Source organism: Notamacropus eugenii, chromosome 2 (assembly GCF_028372415.1).
Source record: "Notamacropus eugenii isolate mMacEug1 chromosome 2, mMacEug1.pri_v2, whole genome shotgun sequence".
Lineage (NCBI taxonomy): Eukaryota > Metazoa > Chordata > Mammalia > Diprotodontia > Macropodidae > Notamacropus > Notamacropus eugenii.
In genome coordinates this window covers 105,169,539-105,188,578 of record NC_092873.1, presented here as the reverse complement: position 1 = coordinate 105,188,578, position 19,040 = coordinate 105,169,539, and the positions used below count along the sequence as shown (strand labels likewise).

Below are 19,040 nucleotides of genomic sequence, written 5' to 3'. Positions count from 1 at the left end.
GCAAAGTCACCAGCCTCACTTTCTCCTTCGCAGCTATCTGGGTCCAGTCCCCAGATAGAGATTAGGATGACTGGAGATGGCCCCCAGGCACTCAAGAACCATAGGTGACTCCTATAGTTGCTTCATGCTTTTTACTTAAAGGCTCCAGGACCATAAGTGGCAGCACCTAGAATGGTCATTGCAGTTATTCAAAGTTTTAGCAGCAGCTGGATTGTAGAGATTTTACAGATTAACTCCTTTTCCCTCCATTCCAAGGCTGTCAGTCATTCAGAGAGGCTTCTGAGGGGGAAGCAATGAGCTCAAGATTAAAGCAAATAATGGAAATACAGTGTACCCTCTGAACTGTAGGGATTATATAGCACCGTAGATCTGGGAGTGGAAGGGATGACGGAGGTATTTTAGTCCAGTCCCCTCATTTTACAGATAGAGAAACTGAGACCCAGAGAATTTGTCCAGTGACATTCTGGAAATGTTTTTTGAATTGGAATGGAGTAGGTAAGTGTTTGCTATTTTACCACTCACCCTACAGGGCTGTTGTGAGAGGAATGCTTTGTAAATGAGTTATTATTATATCATTATTTTGCTGCTTCTGTTACTAATATTAATATTGTATTGAGCTCATGGAAACCCAGAATATTAATAATAATCATTGAGCTAATGGAATTCCTGAAGGGGAGCTCTGAATGGGGCTGGGGAGAAAAGATGGTTGATTTAGGAAGAAGCAGGTTCAGGGAAGCCTTTCCATTGAAGCCTGGGGTTATTACTGAAGAGGGAAGGAGCTACAAATTGGTCTGGTTTTGGTGCTGCTGCTAACTATGTTAGCCACTGGAGGGGATGCAGAATTGAAATGAATCTGTCAGAAAGTGTCTAGTCAGAAGAAATGAGGGACATCCTTGGAGGTAGAGGAACCTCTGTTTCCAAAACCTTTTCAGAAGGAGAGAGAGAGGGAGAGAGAGAGAGAGAGAGAGAGAGAGAGAGAGAGAGAGAGAGAGAGAGAGAGAGAGAGAGAGAGAGAGAGAGAGAGAGAAATATTCTGAGCTTGTTCTCTGAAGTTATATACCAATCCACTCCTGGATGCCTAAACAGGGGCCACTATGGAACTCTAGCTAGAACTTTAGCAAATTAGGCCAAGTAGGAAACGCCAAATTTAAAAGAAAAAAATGGTTATTTATTGAGGGTGAGAGTTAGGGCATAGGGCAGTTGCTATTATGTGATGATTTAAGATTCTGTTATATTTCTATTTATAAGATTGGCTGGTTAACCAAGGCCTCTTGCTTTAATTAGAGCTCTTAACCCATAAAATAATAACTGAGCCCAGTTTTTCCGTATGAAATGACATAATACAGATACAATTTCATTGATGACAGATCTGTAATTAAGGCAGAAGCTTCCCCTTAAGCATTTTGCCCTGGGAATAGATGTGTAAACAGAAGTGTAAGTTATATACTTAGCAATTATTCTTCTTTGTTATACATATTAGTTGTAATTCCATCTCTAGCTGTGATATAGTTGTATTCCTGCCTATATCTTGGTCTAATATTTTTTGTCTACTACTCATGTGGTCTACAGATATGTTTCATATTGTTTACCCTAGAAGATTATAAACTCCAAGGGGAGTGTTCTTCCTCCTTCCCCACCCCATCTCAATAGAATGTCTAGTAATTGACCCATGCACCATAACTAAGTGCTTTTAAGACTTCATAATTCTGACCAGGGCAGCCAGGCCTGGATGACTCAGTTTCACGAGGACCTGAGTTAAAATCCAGCCTTAGACACTAGCTGTGTGACCCTGGGCAAGTCACTTAAATTCTTTCTCTTAACCCACTGGAGAAGGAAATGGCAAATCACTCCAGCATTCTTGCCAAGAACGCCCTATGTATGTAGTATTGGTGCGTGATTGTCCACAAGGTCATGAAGAGTTGGACATGACTCAGAAAGCAACTGAACAGTTCTAATCAACACAATAATTCACCACAACTGCAAAGAATTCATGATATAAAATGCTGTCCCCTCCAGAAAAGCATTTTTCTTTTTCTTTATTTTTTTCGTTTCCTCCACTCCACCCTACTGCCCCAGAACATAGCTAATGTGGAAATATTTTTTGCATGATTGTATGTGTATAATGAGTATCATATTTCTTGCCTTCACAATAGATGGAGGAGGGTAAAGAGGAGAGCATGTGGAATTGAAAATAAAATAACATTTATCTAGAGAGAGAGAGAAAACTTTCAATATAAAACTTTTTTTAGAAGAAAATGTTATTGATAGTTTTTTCCCTACATCACCTTCATAGCTGATGCGTATCTTCTCTGACTCTGCAGAGACTCATTCTTTGTAGCAAAGATCTTTAAAAATAAAATTAATTTTTAGCATTACCCCTCTCTCCTCCCTCCTGCCCAGAGAGTCATCCTTTATAACAAAGGATAAAAAGTAGGGGAAAAAACTAGCCAAAATACCGGGGAAAAAAAAATGGACATTTTATGCCACGTTCTATACCCATAGGCCATATAACCTTAGCAAGAAAGGGTAGGGAGGTACTTTCTCTTTTCTTTTGGGCCAACCTTGGTCATTATAATTTCAGTTAGGGTTATTTTCTTGTTTTGTTATTATTTTCATATGTAGAATGTTTTCTTGGTTCAGCTTAATCAATCCTAGGAAGTCTTCCCAAGCTTCTGTATCTTCCTTTGATCCTTACAATGTCCTAGGAGCCCGTTCCATAGTTTCTTGACCTATTCTCCAGTAGATGGATGTTCATCGTTTCCAGTCCTTTACTGTATAAAATAACTGCTGTAATCATTTTGATGTTGACGGTTTCCTTTTCTAATCTTTGACCTCGGTGGGGTTTATGTCGAACAGTAGGATCTCTGGGTCAAAAGGTATGGACATTTTCATCACTTAAAATAACAGCTTCTCAATGATGACGGTTGTTCTTGCCATGAGTTATTCGATCTTCAGCCCTCTGTGCCCTGCAGATAACCTGTCAGCTCTGATCTTTTTAAGCTTCTATTCTCATTTTTTTCTGCCTGACCGGCCCTGACCTTGCTGCTCCTTTGATCTCACAGAATCATATAATGGAACCTTGGAGATCACCTGGTTCAAGCCGCACTTTTACAGAGGAGAAATCTGAGTCCCAGAAAGAGAGGATAATGCTAATATTACAAGTCTTCCTAATGGTAAAACTGGGGATGGATAAGAATTCTCTCTCCCAGCCCTGTATTTTAGGCACTCTATATATCTCACCATTTAATTCTCATAACTCCCATTCGGTACCTTCCGCATTGCCCAGTTGTTAAATATCTATGCTTGTGTTGCTGACGTTCCCTCAGTGTCTGTACCTTGATAGGTAAGTTTTAGGGAATTCTCCAAGGCCCCGAGAAATGAAGACACTCATGTATAGTCACATCGCTAACAGGGGTCAGAGGCAGGATTTCAACCTGCATCTTCCTGACCACAGGTTCAGCATTGTGCCCATTAACCCACGTTGCCACTCAGCTTCATGCATTCTGTTGTCAAAACTTCTAAAGCATTTTCTTTCTCTAGTTTTTCCTTTGCTGCCCTGACCTGCTTCAGATGGACCTCCAGGACTGCATGGAAGCCGCTTCCTCTCCCCGCTCCCCTTCTTTCATCTCTCAGCATGAACACTAAGCTTAGTATATAGCATTAATATTAATGTGTTTATTTGCCTTGGAGCTTGGCTTTCTTTCTGAGGGTGTGTGTGGGTGGGTGGGGGTGTATGGTGCATGGGTGTGTGTGTGTGTGTGTGTGTGTGTGTGTGTGTGTGTGTGTGTGTGTGTGTGTGTGTGTGTGATAGTTCACTGAGTTCTGTATGTTCCTATAATCTTGGTGGCTCCTTTAATGGCCTTTTGTCTAAGTCAGTTCTTCTCAAGCCTCCTGATTCATGGACTGGGCCTGTAGACCTTTGCCCCTCAGTGATTCTCCTAGGGGTTGGAGTGTCCCCAGGTTCCCTTAATGATGCAACTGGTGACTGTGATGGATTGAGCACTAGATTTGGAATCAGGAATTGTTGATTTAGGTCTTAACTTACAAGTTGTGTATGTCGCTGTGGGAAAGCCCCATTTAACTACCCTAGGCTTCAGCTTCCGTGTCTGTAAAATGGCAATACTAATATAAGTTACCTCACTGGCTAGTCAGCTCTGTCAGGAAGCATTTTTAAGTACCTACTATGTGCTAGACACTGTGCTAAGTACTAGGGATACAAAAAAAGTCAAAAAGACAGTCCCTGGGGACAGCTGGGTGGTAGAGTACATAGAACACTGGCCTTGAAGTCAGGAGGATCTGAGTTCAAATGCAGCCTCAGACTATTATTGGCTGTGTCACCCTGGATAAGTCACTTAATCTCAATTGCTTCCCCCCCCAAAAATGAAAGTCCCTGCCCTCAAGGAGCTAACTTTGTAAATTTGATGGTGATATATAAATGTGTCTGCTTCTACTGTATCAATTTGGACAGCTGCTGAAGTTCTTTTGTTGTTTTGTCTATACCTATGGCTTTACTTGGTATAAGGGATTTCTGGTGTGGAAACTACTTCTACCGATGCAGATGGGATCCAGATGCATCATTTCTTATGGAAAGGGCTGGAAGCCACCTGATTGAACTTCAGTCTATCCCCAAAAGGATTTGTTCTGTGAAGTTTGGTTTTATGCAGAGGGCTGTACTTGAGGACCTAGAAGATCCCATGTGGCCTTGAGGCTGCAGGTTCCCCACTCCTGCTAGTTCTTCATAGTGCCCTCCAAATGCACTTGTTCAACATGTAGTCTGTGTTGAGTGGGCACCTCAGTGCATCCTCCCCTTTGCTGTTGGAGGCCAGCCTGCCCCCAGTGCATCCCACACTGGATTTGGGTGTCAGCAGCAGTCTATGACTCTCCAGTGATTTGAGAATCTCACTTTCTAAGGTTCTGTTTGCCATACATTCTTTTGCTTAATTAAGAAGCTTCAGTGAACTCCCTGTTGCCTCTTGGATAAAATAAAAATTTCCCTAATTTGGTATTTTTAAAAAGATCCTCACAAGTGTAGTTCCAACCTATCTTTCCAGACATATTTCATATCATTTTCCTTCATGAATTCTGTGTACGTACTAAACTGTCAGCCAACAAGCATTGATTAAGTGCTGACTGTGTGCCAGGCACTGTGCTGTGCCCTGGGGACGCAAAGAAAGACAGAAAATGAGCCCCTGCTCTCAAAGGAGTTCACCATCTAATGGGGAAGATAAACTGCAAACTGCCTTGTACAAATAGGATAAATTGGAGATAATTAACAGAGGGCAGATTCCAATACATGGCATCCTACTTTCCCCCCTCGAACCCTTGCACTGGAAGCCCCTCATGCCTGACTATTCAGTTTCCTCATCATCACCTCTTGGAATTCATAGCTCTTCAGGGTCTAGTTCACTTTGCCTCCTTTCTTGAGCCTTTTTTTGTCTCTTCAGTACCTGACACATTTTGTGGTTCAGCTGTTTTCAGTCATGTCCTACTGTTCCATAACCCATAGTGGGGTTTTCTTGGCATAGATACTAGAGTGGGTTGCCATTTCCTTCTCCAGCTCATTAGTTGCCCTACCTGGCACATGAGTGTTTAATAAATGCTACTTAGCTGATCGATTCCCCTAGTGTTCTTTACCCTTAGTATTTTGCCTTTATATTTATTTATCTGTTTACATATTGATTCCCATCCCCACTCCCAGAAGTGTAAGCTTTTTGAGGACAGGAATTGTTTCATTTTCGTCTTTGTGTCTCCTGGTGCCCTACACATAGTAGGCTTGTAATCAGTGCACATTGAAAGGGCTTTAGGGCTGGCCCTGTTCAGCCTGCTTTGTTCACGTTCAGCACATCATTCTTGTGGACATGGACTAATTTTCCATCTAAACTGAAGAGGATCAGTGATACCGATAATACAAGGCAGGTGTTTTTGTTTGTGTCTGTATTTTGTTTGCAAATAAATCATCACCCTTGTTTGGCTTTGGTTTGTGTTTAGTGTTTCCTTTTCTCCCAACAGATTCTTTTGGGTTTTTTAGTTTTTTGTTCCTCCCATTTAAAATTATTTTTCATTCCCCTGTCTTAGCAGCCAGACTATGGGGAAGTAGCCCCCATGTGCTAAGGGGGTGAAAAGGGCCTATCTTCATAGTAGTTGGAACAGTTTCTTCCTTGCTATAATATGAGGGGCATTATCCAAAAATTTGTTCAGTTATGTTTGATTCTTCATGACTCCATTTGGGGTTTTCTTGGCAAACATTACTGGAGTGGTTTGCTGTTTCCTTCTCCAGTTTTACAGATGAGGAAACTGAGGCAAACAGGGTTAAGTGACTTGCCCACGGTCACACAGCTAGTAAGTGTCTGAGACCAGATTTGAACTCAGGAAGATGAGTCTCAGGGCCAGTATTATATCTGCTATGCCACTTTACTACTCCAATGCATCCAAAAATATGTCTTCCAAAAGAAGGAGGATTTCTGCCTAAAATTCTCCCATTACAAATTCATTCCTTTAGGCCCTTGGCCAATAGGTCTTTAAGAACTCTATTTAACAACACTTCACAGGGTAGTAGAAAGAATCTGGGGCTCCCGTCAAAACACCTGGGTTTTAATCCTGGTTAAATTTACGGGCAAGGTACTTATTTTCCAACTCTAGGTCTCAGTTTCTTCACCAATAAAATGAAGAATTGGACTTGAAAAGCTCTAAGTTCACTTCTGATTCTAAAATCTTTTTATGCTCCATATTCCTGGGAAGGGGCTCTTATCGGATCATGCTTTTACTGGGATTCAATGGACTTCAATTCAGCAAACATTTACTAGGTCTCTCCTCTGTGCATAGAGTATACTAGGACTGGTGATACAAGGATAAGCAAGAAACTATCCCTATCCTCATGGATTCTACATTCTTCTCAACTGACAGGAACAGGACTCCCAGGATGGATGAGAACGAGGGGCAAGATTGGAGATCAAAAGAAGGGGTTTGGTGACTAGGTGCCCAAAACCAACCCTGCTGCAAGTTTTATGGAATTGCAGTAGTTAAAGACAGAACAGAGAGCAATAAAGCATGTTCCTAGGTGCTTGTCATTTGGAGAAAAATGAAATGAGTTACATTTGCCTCCCCTGCTTCTGGCTTTTTGTTCTCCTTAAAATGAATAATATGAATACTTTTGAATATCTTTAGCTTGGTTTTTTTATTAGACCAATTCTTGACTTCACATCTTATTCAAAGCCCGATACCTTTCCTTTGGATTTATTCAGAAAACTCCTTGAATAAATGTAAGATCAAAGTGTTTCTTCCTTTTTTAGAAAAATTCCTCCTTAAGTCGTTTATAGTTGCTCCTCTTTTTATATCCCCATCACTTCCAATTTCCATTCCCTACCCTAATTCCCAACCTCCAGCCCATAGAGACACTAACACTCCCTTGTAACAAATAAGTAGTCAAGAAAGTTGTGATCATTGCACTGACCTTGATCAAAAAACGTGTGCCACATTTGACACCCACAAGTTTCACCTACGTCCTCAAAGTCTCGATTAAACCAAAGATTCTGAAATGTCTTTAGTATTGAAGGGGGTGAATTAGTCACTGTGTTTATGTGTCAAGGGTGCAGTTCGTGCCCAGATTTCTGTAGTTCTTGTCTCAGAATCTTTATTGGTCATGTATGTAAAACACATCGCAAACCTTAAAGTTATTATTTTTTAAAATCTTTGTAGATCCATTTTGGTTTCCAGAGGGAGGGAGAAGAATGTAGATGTGGAGAGGGAAACTTTCCTAAATAAATGATGGGCCCATTGGCTTTCGAGTTGGATACTGTCTCAGAAATCATCATGGCCAAATCCCTCATTTGACAGAGAGGGAAACTGATACCTTAGATATTTAATGGCTTGCCCAAATTAAAATAAGCAGTAAATAGTAGATCTTGCATTCAAACTCAAGGATTGAGTTTGGATTCAAATTCACTCGTATCCAACCCCCTCCCACTTCCTCTACAGAAGTGAAGGACACAGTCCTGTAAGAATCTCAGACTGAACACTGAAAGCTTAGGATCACCAAAGGACTTCACAATTTATATTTTATTTTTACTTTTATAAGCATTTTTTTTGGGACTCCACAAAGACCTACCAGTAGATGCTATAGTGGAGGAAAGTTTCTAATGGAGAGCCTCAGAGATCTCTCCTTTACTTTGTACATTTCAACATTTTTCTCAGTTACTTGGATGAAAATGTAAACTATGTATGTATCGGATTCATGGAAGACATGAAGCTAAGAAGGATAGTTTACATGTTGGAAGACAGAATCTGAGTACAGAAAGATCTCAAGAGGCTAGAATGGTTGACCAGAGCTAATAAGATTAAATTTAAGAGAAAAAAAATGTATAAAACCTTACCCATGGGTTCATAGTGTCAGCTGCATAAATACTTAATGAGAACACGAGTAGGTAACAGTTCAGATGAATAAAAGAAGACCTGAGGGTTTCAGTGAACTGCATGTTCAATATGAGTGGAAGTAGGATATGGTAGCCCCTCAAATGAGCACCTTTGGCTACATTCATAGATGCATATTTGTGAAAGATTAACCCAAGGTACTTGCCCTGGTCAGACTATTGGAGTATTGTGTCCTGTTCTACGTCAGTGTTGCCATACTCAAGCATATTTTCAAGATGACTACCAGAATAGTGAGCCTACTGGAAACCATGCTTTTTGAACATCAGTTGAAAGAACTGGGCAAAAAGATTTGGGTGGTAACTGATAGTGACCTTTCAAGTATTTGAAGGGTAATGTGTGAAAGCAGAATTAGACTTGCTTTGTTTTAATTGAGAAGAATTAGAAGCAATGAATTAATATCTAACAATGAGATCTGTCCAGAAGGAAAATTGTTCTTCTTTGAGAAGTGTAATGGGTTTCCCATCCCTGGAATTGAGAGGGAAGTGTTCCAGGAAGACTTGATGATCCTTTTTCAGATGAAAAAATCACTGTCACCCTCTTCTTGGGAATCTGTGATGCTGTGATTCCATTGCTTTAGATAAACAACATGTTTAAAGGAATATGATAACGATCTCTAGGAATAAGGCTGGGGAAATGATGTCTGCATATCTTTATGTAGATGTGGTGTTGGACTCTCCATTCTTCTAATCATGGTGGACCTGAAACCATCTGTCACACCCGGATCCATGAAATCACTTTTTTTTCCTCTCAGTCCTTCACTCTGCAGGTAACATGAGGATTCATTTAATTTAACATAAATTTGTCAAGTACCCATTGTATCCAAGACATTATACTAAGTTCTGGGAGTAATTAGGATGAAAAAAGGACATAAATCCTGCCCTTGAAGATATTACAGTTTAGTTGGGGGTGATAAGATGATTATGAAAATAACTGCAGCATTAGTTAGAAAATGATTCTATGATAAAATTTGTAAGCAGAACTGTAACTAGGGTTGGGTAGTTGAGCCTTTGTTCCCAGGGTGCCAAATCCTTAAACAGCTTAGAAAAAATAGAGTTTAACGTTTAGTTAGTCAAAATAAACTCTCCCAGCCCCAACTAAATTGGGTACATGTTTAGTCCTGCTTGCCTTCAGTATCAACATTGTTTATTTGTTAGATAGGAAAAATTACAAATAGAGTAGCCTGAGAGATTTGAATTACTGGTTGGGGAATCAGGAAAGGTTGGGGGAGTCTCTGCTTAAACCATGCTAGCCAGAAAAAATTAAAGCCTAATGTTGAAGAAGATTCCCTACTCCCTTTCAGGCAGCCATTTCCCTATGCAGAAACTCTTCCAGATGTCTGAATCTTTTCTTTCTTTTCTGACTTCAGGGTATATGGACAACAGCTGGTTTCCATCCATCCTCCCTCAAAAAATGCTTGGCAAAATTGAATTACATATTCTTCTCTTATCCTTCATTTCTTCACTGACATTTTAAGGGAAAGACGGCATGATCAAAGGGATGTGATATTTTTCTTCTCCATGCCCTTTGTTAGTAACCCATCATAATTCAGAAGTCTCTTTGCCACATAGTGATTTTTCTGAGTCACATTACAAGCATTTTTCCCCAGTATGAATGAACAGTCAGTGTTCTAAAAGTTATAGGTTTTTTGGGGGGGTACTCCTCTTTTCTTTGCAAATACTGGTAACTTATAAAGTTGGCCCAGGCCAGCGTGATTCAGTTGGAGGAGACAGTGGATTTCAACTCAGACGACCTGGATTCAAATCCAGACTACCTGTGTGGCCCTCAGAAAGTTGTTTAATGTATCTGGGCCCCATTTCTTCATCTGTAACTGAAAGGGAGAGGAGGCAGGGTTTAAAACTTTTTCATTGATTGTATTTGCAGCCATAGTTCCCAGCATATAGTAGGCATGCAATATATGTTTAGTGATTGATTGATAAATAGTTTCTAAGCTGAGTATTTTCTGGCAGCTAGGTAGGGCAATGGATAGAACAGGAGACTTAGAGTCAGGAAGACCAGAGTTTCAGCCCTACCCCAGATACTTTCTAGCAGTGTGACCCTCAGCCGGTCACTTCACCTCTTTCTCTGCCTCAGTTTCCTCATCTCTAAAATGAGATGATAGCACCTACCTTAGCAGGTATGAAAATCAAATAAGATGACATGTAAAGTGCTTACAGACCTTACCTTAAAGCACTGTGTAAATAATGATTGCTGTCATTATTCATTTAGAGAGAAGATCATAGATTGAAAACTGGTAGGGATCTTTGGAGGTCTTCTAGTCCAATTCTACATTTTAGAAATGAAGAAGCTGAGTTCTAGACTTGTCTAAGACCATACTGAATTGGACCCAGAGTCATCTGATCTGCCCCCTTCCAATCCCACTAACATGAAAGGCTACATTCTGTCTGCGATAGAGTACTCACTCTGGGGCCTTTGGTGTCTGTCTACCTGGCACTCAGTTCTCACCTGTGACTTCCAAGAACCTGTAGCATGCGCAGTGGCCATACCCTAGTAAACTGTCTTGGTAGATAGTTGTGGAGGGTAACCGACAGGCCTCAAACTTGTCAGTGAGTTGGGGGTGTCTGCCCCAAGCATATGAAGACTTCCCCTCAGAATGAGTGGATGACAACCATTTGTTCCAGTGACCCGGAAGGTGGCTGGAGCAGCACTGCAGAGTGCTTAGAGCTTGGCAAATATGCCAAGGCCATCCACTACATCCTGGGCCATCACCACTCTTGACCTTTTTCTTGCTGCTAACCTTAGATGACTGGAAGAGAGAGTGAAGCTGACAAGCTTTGCCCAACTCTGCCTTACTTAAATTCAGTTCATGCAGGAGTCAAGACATCTCCCTACGATGCCACTGGTCCTCTTAGAAAGCTAAAGACTAACAAACACCAGCCCACTCATATTAATGAATTTATAGTTCTTTTTTGATATGTTCAAGTAGTGCTACTACCATTTAAAAATTACATTATATTACATTATTTTTTTTACTTAATCACAGATTCTAGGTATCTTCCCCACCATAGACCCTGCTGTGAAACAGAAAAATATAGTTAAGCAAAACCCTCCTACACAGTGCCCAGATCTGAAAGTGTCTGTACTTTCTACGTTGAAAGAGTCACGCCCCTTCCTGCGTCCCTACTGAAAGATCAGTTAATATAATTACTTAGTATGTATAGTTATTTCCTTTTAGTGTTGTGTTCATTTCCATTTTAATGTCCTTGTGAACTCATTTTCCTTCTTTTTCCTGCCCCCTACATCATTTCATACAAGTTGAAAAGTTATTTGTCATGTTTACTAAGGTTAGATAATTTTTTCAGTCTCTGGACATGATTAAGGAATGTGTTAAGTATGGGGGTGGGGGAAGATAACCTAGATATAAGAATTTGTTGTAGAGATTTCATAAAGTAAATTACCTATGTGGACTTAATTGAAATTTAACTGTATAGTAGAAATTCCCTGACTGATTAAGTAAGAAGAAAGACCAGTTTAAATGAGAAATCTGGTATACAGAAACTGTTACATGGTGGAGAGTATTTGGACTAGTTGCCCAGAGAGCTTGTCTTCATGCCTGACTGTGCCATTGACTAATTGTTTTTGTCTTTGGCAAATTGCTTTATTTCTTTGAACCTCAATTTCTTCATCTATAAAATGAGGGGTGTTGTAGGATCATCAATTTTGAGCCCAGAAGATACATTCAAAAACTCATTTATTGGAGCTCAAAACTTAAAAAAAAAAAAGAACAAATGTTTAACATTGTCTTTACATGTAATTGAGGAAAAAGAAAATGTTTTTTTTAAAAAAATAGATAAAAGGAAAAAGAAAAAAAGATCATTTTAGGGGTTGCAGGACTTTTGCATCTATGGGGGAATTCGAACTGAAAGGGACCGACCCACATTTATAACTTTGTCATTATCTTGAATTCCTCAATTTGCCTCACTCTGCATATCCAGTCATTTGCCAGATCTTGCCATTTTTACCTCCACATCTCTTCTATCTGTCTCCTTCTCTTCTCTCCTCTCACTTTAGTTCAGACCCCTTTCACGTCTGTCCTCACTCCCTTCCTCAGGTCCCTCTTCAGTCCCGTTTATCCTCCACATGGCTGTCATAGTGATTTTCCCAAGGCATATATCTAATAATATCACTTCTCTACTCAGTAAATTCCCATGGCTCCTAATGGCTTCCAAATAAAATAAAACTCCTACAATTGACTTTTTAAAGACCTTCACAATCTGGCCCACCCCCAGTCCAGAATGACCATGAATTCCAAATTAGTGAAATGGATAGATATAAAGAAAAAGTATTGACTGTAGAATTAAGAGATATGGATATTAGTTCTTCCAGTTACTAGTTGTGTGACCATGTACCAGGTGTTTTTCTTCTGGGACTGTTTTTTCTTATATAAACTGTGCATAACCACACTTGCACCACTTACCTCTCCCTTACAGGGTTTTATGTGAGTACCTGATGGTCCGGTGATATATGAAGAATGTCTTGTAATTGTAAAATGCTATATAAATATGAGGTGAGATTATGATGAATAATATTGTCATTGCGAGTAATGAGGTTTCCCTCTATCTTGCAGCTGCTTTATCCTATCAGGTTTGGGTGAGGGGAATGGAGAGGGAGAGGACACACATTTATTAAGGGCCTACTATGTGCTAGGCACTATACTAAGCACTTTGCAGATATCATCTCATTTGATCCAATAAGGATCTATGAGGTGGGTGCTATTATTATCCCCATTTTGCAGTTGGGGAAACTGAGGCAGACAACAATTAAGTGACTTGTACAGGGTTACACAGGTAGTAAGTGTCCGAGGCTGGATTTGAACTCAGCTTTTCTTGATGCTGAACCCAGCACTTGATTCACTCAGTTGCCACCAGCAATGAACTTAGGGCAGTTATTTCCTTTCTTAGGACCTTCCTCTCATCATTTGTAACCCGAGAGAGTTGAAATATTCACTCATTCATTCAGCCAACAAACATGTATTATAGGTATTTATTATAGATGATCCATTTTAATTTTATAAGTGATCATTTTTAGAGTGGAGGAAAAAGAATCTCCAAGAAAAGAAATGACTGAGCAAAGATTTGAACCCTTTGAAACAGATCCAGTGCATTTCCCATACACCAAACTAAGTTCCCTTCTAGATCTAACATCTCTAATCCTCCCTGCCCCTCAGTGTCTCTTTCCCTTAGGGCAGCCACATCCAGATTGGGATGGCTCATCTCTTTAGTCTTCTTGGCAAGTGCTAACTAGCATGTCTACATTTATATAGCATAGCCTTCAGAAAAGTAAGGTGTCTTAGCAACAGCACTCCAGAGCTGGGAGAGGAGTAATATGAAGACTGAGTGAGGACTGCCCATCTAGCTGGGGAGACCCTGGGAGCTTTTTAAGGAGGAAGCAGCCTTCCCTGTTTGTTTTTCTCAGCCCTAGTGGTACCTGTGACAGAAATACAGTGTCCAGCTCCTTAGCTAGTTCAGTTCAGTTGAATAAGCATTTATTAATATTAAGAGCCTACTCCATGCAAGCTACTCAGTATAATATCACATTATACAAATGCAATTCCTGCCCCCAAGGATCTTGCTTTCTATTGAGGACATGAACGCAGATAAATAAATGCAAAGGAATTTCATGAGTGGTTGGGGAATGGGGCAGGCTAGGAGCCGGAATCCCTTGGACAGGGAGGAAAACTGTGGAGAGAGATTCAACCCAAGCCTGGGATTTCTCATAAGACTGTTGGTTCTTTGTCTCTGCTGGTTTCCCAGTCGCCCCTCAAACCTCCATTTCCATTTCCCCTTTAAAACAAGGAATCTTCCCCAGTCCCAGCTGTGCCAGTTTCTTCTCTGTAGTGGGTGGCATGGAAGGAATACTTAGCATCTCATTTTGTTCTGGGACTTCCTATCTCATTCATCTTGCTATTCATATCTTGTTTCTTTTCCACCCTCTTAGCCCGCCCCTACTTCCCTTTTTAGTTGGATGTCAGAGGTTTTCATTTTACTGGCCAAGCAGTTAAGGAAAACTTCTAGATTCATATTTTAGGATCATAGTTTATAGAGCTTAATCTCTTTCGTCTTCCCCAATTGTGTGTGTGGGAAACACTGTTTATTCACTTAATACTACTGACGACCTTTCTAGAGCACCTTTATGTATTTTTGCAGAAGTACTTTGCATAAATTATTTCATTTGATCCTTACAAAGGGATTATTAATTCCTCATTTTGCAGATGGAGAAACTGAGGCTTAGAATGATTCTTGGTTTGCCTTGGTCCAGACAACTAACTAGTTAGTCTCTGAAGAGGGATCTGAACCTAGGTCCTCCTGACCTCAAGTGCATCATTTGATTCATTGTGCCTCTTACTTGTAATGACTTCATGACATAGATAGGACAGATAAGGTTTATCTCTATTCCGTAGAATGGGAAATGAGGATTGTTCAACAGTATTGTAGGTGTAGTGGAAAAGAACACTTGACTGCCAGCTGCCACATGCCTATCATTTCATTATTTGTAGAAAGAGTGACTTAAAATGGATGATCTCTCAGTTTTTTTCCATATTTTGATCATCTGTGGTTCTATCACTTAGCCATTGTCAAAAAGTTAATTAATAGTGGATCCAGAGTATAATCTAGTTCTTTTCCTTCTTCTTCTTGCGTTTTCCCTTCCTCCTTTTCTCCTTCCTCCTCCTTTTCTTCTTCTGTTTTTTTTCCCTATACTTCTCAGCTGACCAAGCCAACCAGATTTCTAAAAAATGACCAGCCATATGACATTGGGAAAGTTACTTCCTTTCTCAGTTCCTCGGTTTTCTCATCTTTAAGATGAGCAAGTTGTGGTAGCTTCTCATGGTATGGTCAAGGGGACTGCATACTTAAAATTGGTTGGACTAGATAGTGATTAGGCTTATGGGAGAAATGTGAGGATTCCGGGTCATATTAAGGATAAAAATGGGATAGCAACAACCCAGCTCCCCAAGATAGGCATGATCTAACTAGGGATGATGGTCAGATCAATACTTTTCTCCCACAGGTCTTTGCAGATTTAGAGCTTCATGGTGTGGGGACAGATAGATAGTCTTTGGTTTGGGAAAATTGAAGTCTTAGGACAATCCTATCAAGGTGGCTACTTAAACACTTGGAAATCAGATCTGTAACCAACACTATTCAGAGCCCAGTCAGTGGGCTTCCTCTGTTCTGGATGACTCACCTAGACAGAGCTGGTACAAGGAAACAAGAATAGGAAAAGATTATAGTTAAAGGTGATGAGTGTGGGGACATGGTAAGGGAACTGGCTTTGTAGGATATAGACTAGAACTCAAGCAACCTTAGAGACCTCCTAGTTTATCCTTTCATTTTACAAGAAACTGAGGCCCAGAGAGAGGTTTAGTGACTTGCCCCCAAGGTCACAGAGACAGCAACTATAAAGGGATGCAATTGGAACTTGGGTCCTCTTAATTCTTTTTACTCCAGCACCACAGTGCCTCACTAGAGAAAAAACTTAGTATGTATCCTTGGTGCCCTTTATGTGATCTTAGAAAACTGCCTTCCTCTTCTGGACTTCAGTTTTCTCTGTCAAAAGAGGGGCTTGGATAAGATGGGTCTTAAAGGTCTCTTCCCTTTCAGACAAATGTTAATCCTCTTTGCTAGAATGTTATATCAGAGTCTTGAGGCCTGAAGCAATTTCTCCCAGTTGTCAACACCACCTTCTGACCTGAATCTCTCTTGGTAGTTTTTGTTCACTGTATACTACCTACTGCCATTCAATACTTCAACTTAATTTGGGTTGATTTCCAGTTACTGTATTGACTTATTTGTACATAAACAGTTACTCCCCTCCAACCTCCTCTTCTCCAGTATTCAGCACCGATGACACACAATCATTGCAATGTTATAGACAACAGGCTTCAAAAACATTCTGTTGCTATAGAAATGTTTACGATGTGCTTATCTCTAGGACTCCATAAGAGACGAACTCTCAAATTATAGATGATTTAGAGTTTGCAATGGAAGTGTGTGTGTATGTGTGTGTGTGTGTGTGTGTGTGTGTGTGTGGTTGGCATTTGCATGTAAAAATGCCTGAACCTTTGAAGAAAGGAAGTTTTATTTCTGCAGTTATCTCTAAAAGTTTAAAATAGGAACTACTTAAAAGCTAACAGCTTTGTAAAGAGACCTTTTTCTTTTAAACATTCAAATGAGTCAAAGTGACTTCTAATGTTTCCCTCAAGTATTAATGCAGAAGGAATTTAGAGGCTTTTTGAAGTTGTCTGTCACAAAGAGTTTCTTAATTTAAAAAAAAAAATCATTTTTATAGTATTAACAGTAGATGTTAACACTAGAAGGAGCCTTGGCGTTTTTGAGTGCCCAGACCCTAGGTGTTTACCTCAGTTCATTTTGTTGGATGAGTCATGGTCCTTATTCAAAGATAGGCTTCAGATGGTGCTTCTGATGGTGTTACTGTGCTGGAAAAAAGGGGTCAGTTGTTCAGCTCAGTCAGTAAGCATTTATTAAGCACTTACTGCATGCCAGGCACTATGGAAAGCATTGCAGATACAAAGGCCAAAAATAAAGTCCCTTGAAGAGAGAATATTTGAGTGCCTGAAAAGACCTTAGCCTAAAATGGCCAGGGTCTCCCATTGTATCCTGGACCATCTCCAGCCATCCTGATGAATATCAGGCCACAGGACCCAGATGGCTCTGGAGGAGAAAGTGAGGCTGCTGACTTTGCACAACCCTCCATCACTCAAATCAAAGTCAACTGTATGTCATGTCATTATTTCCCTGATGTCATGGTCCTCCTGAATTATATAGGGAATAAAGTAAAGATAGGAAGAAATCATATTATGAAGAGCTTTTTACATCCCCAAAAAGAGTTTATATGTGATCCTAGAAGTAATAGGACACCCTTAAGAGCTCATGGACCCAACTGTGTGTCCAATTGTGAATGTACCTATCTTCCTTGATGTCAGTCTCAGGTAGATATTGGAATAGCGATTGAGCTCCCTATATTAGGGAAAATTAGACCTGGGCAGAGGTGGAGGGTGTGGAGAGGAAAATGGGGCAGACAGGGTTCAGACTTAAGATTTAGAAAAGCATCTTGACAGCTGAGTGGAAGATGAATTGGAACAGGAAGAGCCTTGAGCCTGGGAGGACCGTTTGAAAGCTATTTCAAGAGGTGTGATGAGGGCCTGAATTCAGGTGATGGCTGAGAGAGAGAAAGAGAGTTTATAGAGAGAAAGAGGATGTATATGAGATTTTGTGAAGGTAGAAGTGATAGAATTTGGTGACAGATTAGATATGTGGATCGAATGAGAATGGGAAGTTGAGGATGACTTACCATTGTGGACCTGGGTGATGGGGAAGAGGCTAGTGCCCTTAAAGAAAATAGGGAGGATGGAGAAGATAATGAAGTCTGTTTTGGACATGTTGAGTTTGATATACCTATGGGACATCCTGTCTGGGAAGCAATTGGCGATGCTTGATTTCAGTAGAGAGACTAGGGCTAGATGGATCTGGGAATCATTTACATAGAGATGATAATTGCCTAGTTGAGGAGATAAAACTGAGATGGTATAGAACACTAAGAGAAGAAAGGGTCAGCCTTTGGTGACCTTCATGGTTAGAGGGCTTTGCTGCAAAGTAGGCTGAGAAGGCATGGTCAAGAATATAAGAGAACCAGGAGAGAGAGGGAGAGGGAGAGGGAAAGGGAGAGAGATCCATACTGTTAAATGAGAGAAAGAGGTTAAGATGAATGAGGCTTGAGAAAATGCTGTGATATTGGTCAGTTAAGAGAAGAGACCATTGACAACTTTGGAGTATACAGTTTCATGTTAGTGGGAATAGGGGGAGGTTCAGAAGCTCTGTTGTACTGAGATTAGAAGAGAGTGAGATGAGAGGAAGAGGGCCAGTAGTCCCCTAAAATGTGGCCAAAGCCTGGCACATTGGCGTCCCTCCCTCTCAGACCACCCAGTCTTGCTTCCCAGGAATTCTGTCCTCACATTGTTCTTGTGCTCCCACTCTTTCCTACCTGAAAGTAGCCTGTCTTTCTGGAGGAGTTTGACATAATTGGGTTTTTTTTTGTTATCACTTCCATCTCTGAAAGCTTAGGATTCTTTCTGCCCTGCCAAATTTTCAAAGCTTCTTTTGATAGGAAAATTCTTGAAGAAATATGATCTAATTGACCTATGTTTCCAACCAATGATATATAAATCAGACCTGAGTTCATATCCTGCCTCACTTACCAACTGTATGACTGTGGCCAATTTGCTTAATCTCTCTGTGCCTCAGTTTCTTTATCTGCAAAATGGAGGGGTTAGGAATTGGACTCAAAAGACTTCTAAGGTCCCTTTCAGCTGATCTATGAGTTGTAGAGGGAATAAGTGCAATAGAAAATGGCGGGGAGTGGGGGCAGCTTAGAGTGGTGGAGGGAAGGCTACATGGAAGAAGGAGAATCTAAGCCTTTGACCTTGATCTTGCAAAATGATTATGATTTTCATAAATAGAGAGCAAAGGCCATGCCATGGTTGGAAAATAATCTGAACCCAAGTGGAATTTCATTCATTGTGTTCAGCAACAGTGAGTAGACCAAGACGTTTGGAGGAGAAGGCTCTGTAAGGGAAT

General features: G+C 40.5%; 1 protein-coding gene across 19 annotated transcripts in view; it reads left to right on the top strand.

Moving 5' to 3' along the window:
- TRERF1 (transcriptional regulating factor 1) overlaps positions 1-19,040 on the top strand; it is a 334,655-nt gene that overhangs the window by 214,178 nt on the left and 101,437 nt on the right. For 3 of the 19 annotated variants that reach the window (XM_072642161.1, XM_072642164.1, XM_072642159.1), the window contains exon 3: positions 9,086-9,193. The exons of 12 other annotated variants lie outside the window; for them this stretch is intronic. The gene's annotated coding sequence lies outside the window, so the exon portion shown is untranslated. Of the gene's footprint in view, positions 1-3,062; positions 3,174-9,085; positions 9,194-9,225; positions 12,953-19,040 lie in introns of those variants that run through there. 4 more of the 19 variants (XM_072642162.1, XM_072642160.1, XM_072642163.1 and 1 more) reach the window with 2 other exon arrangements.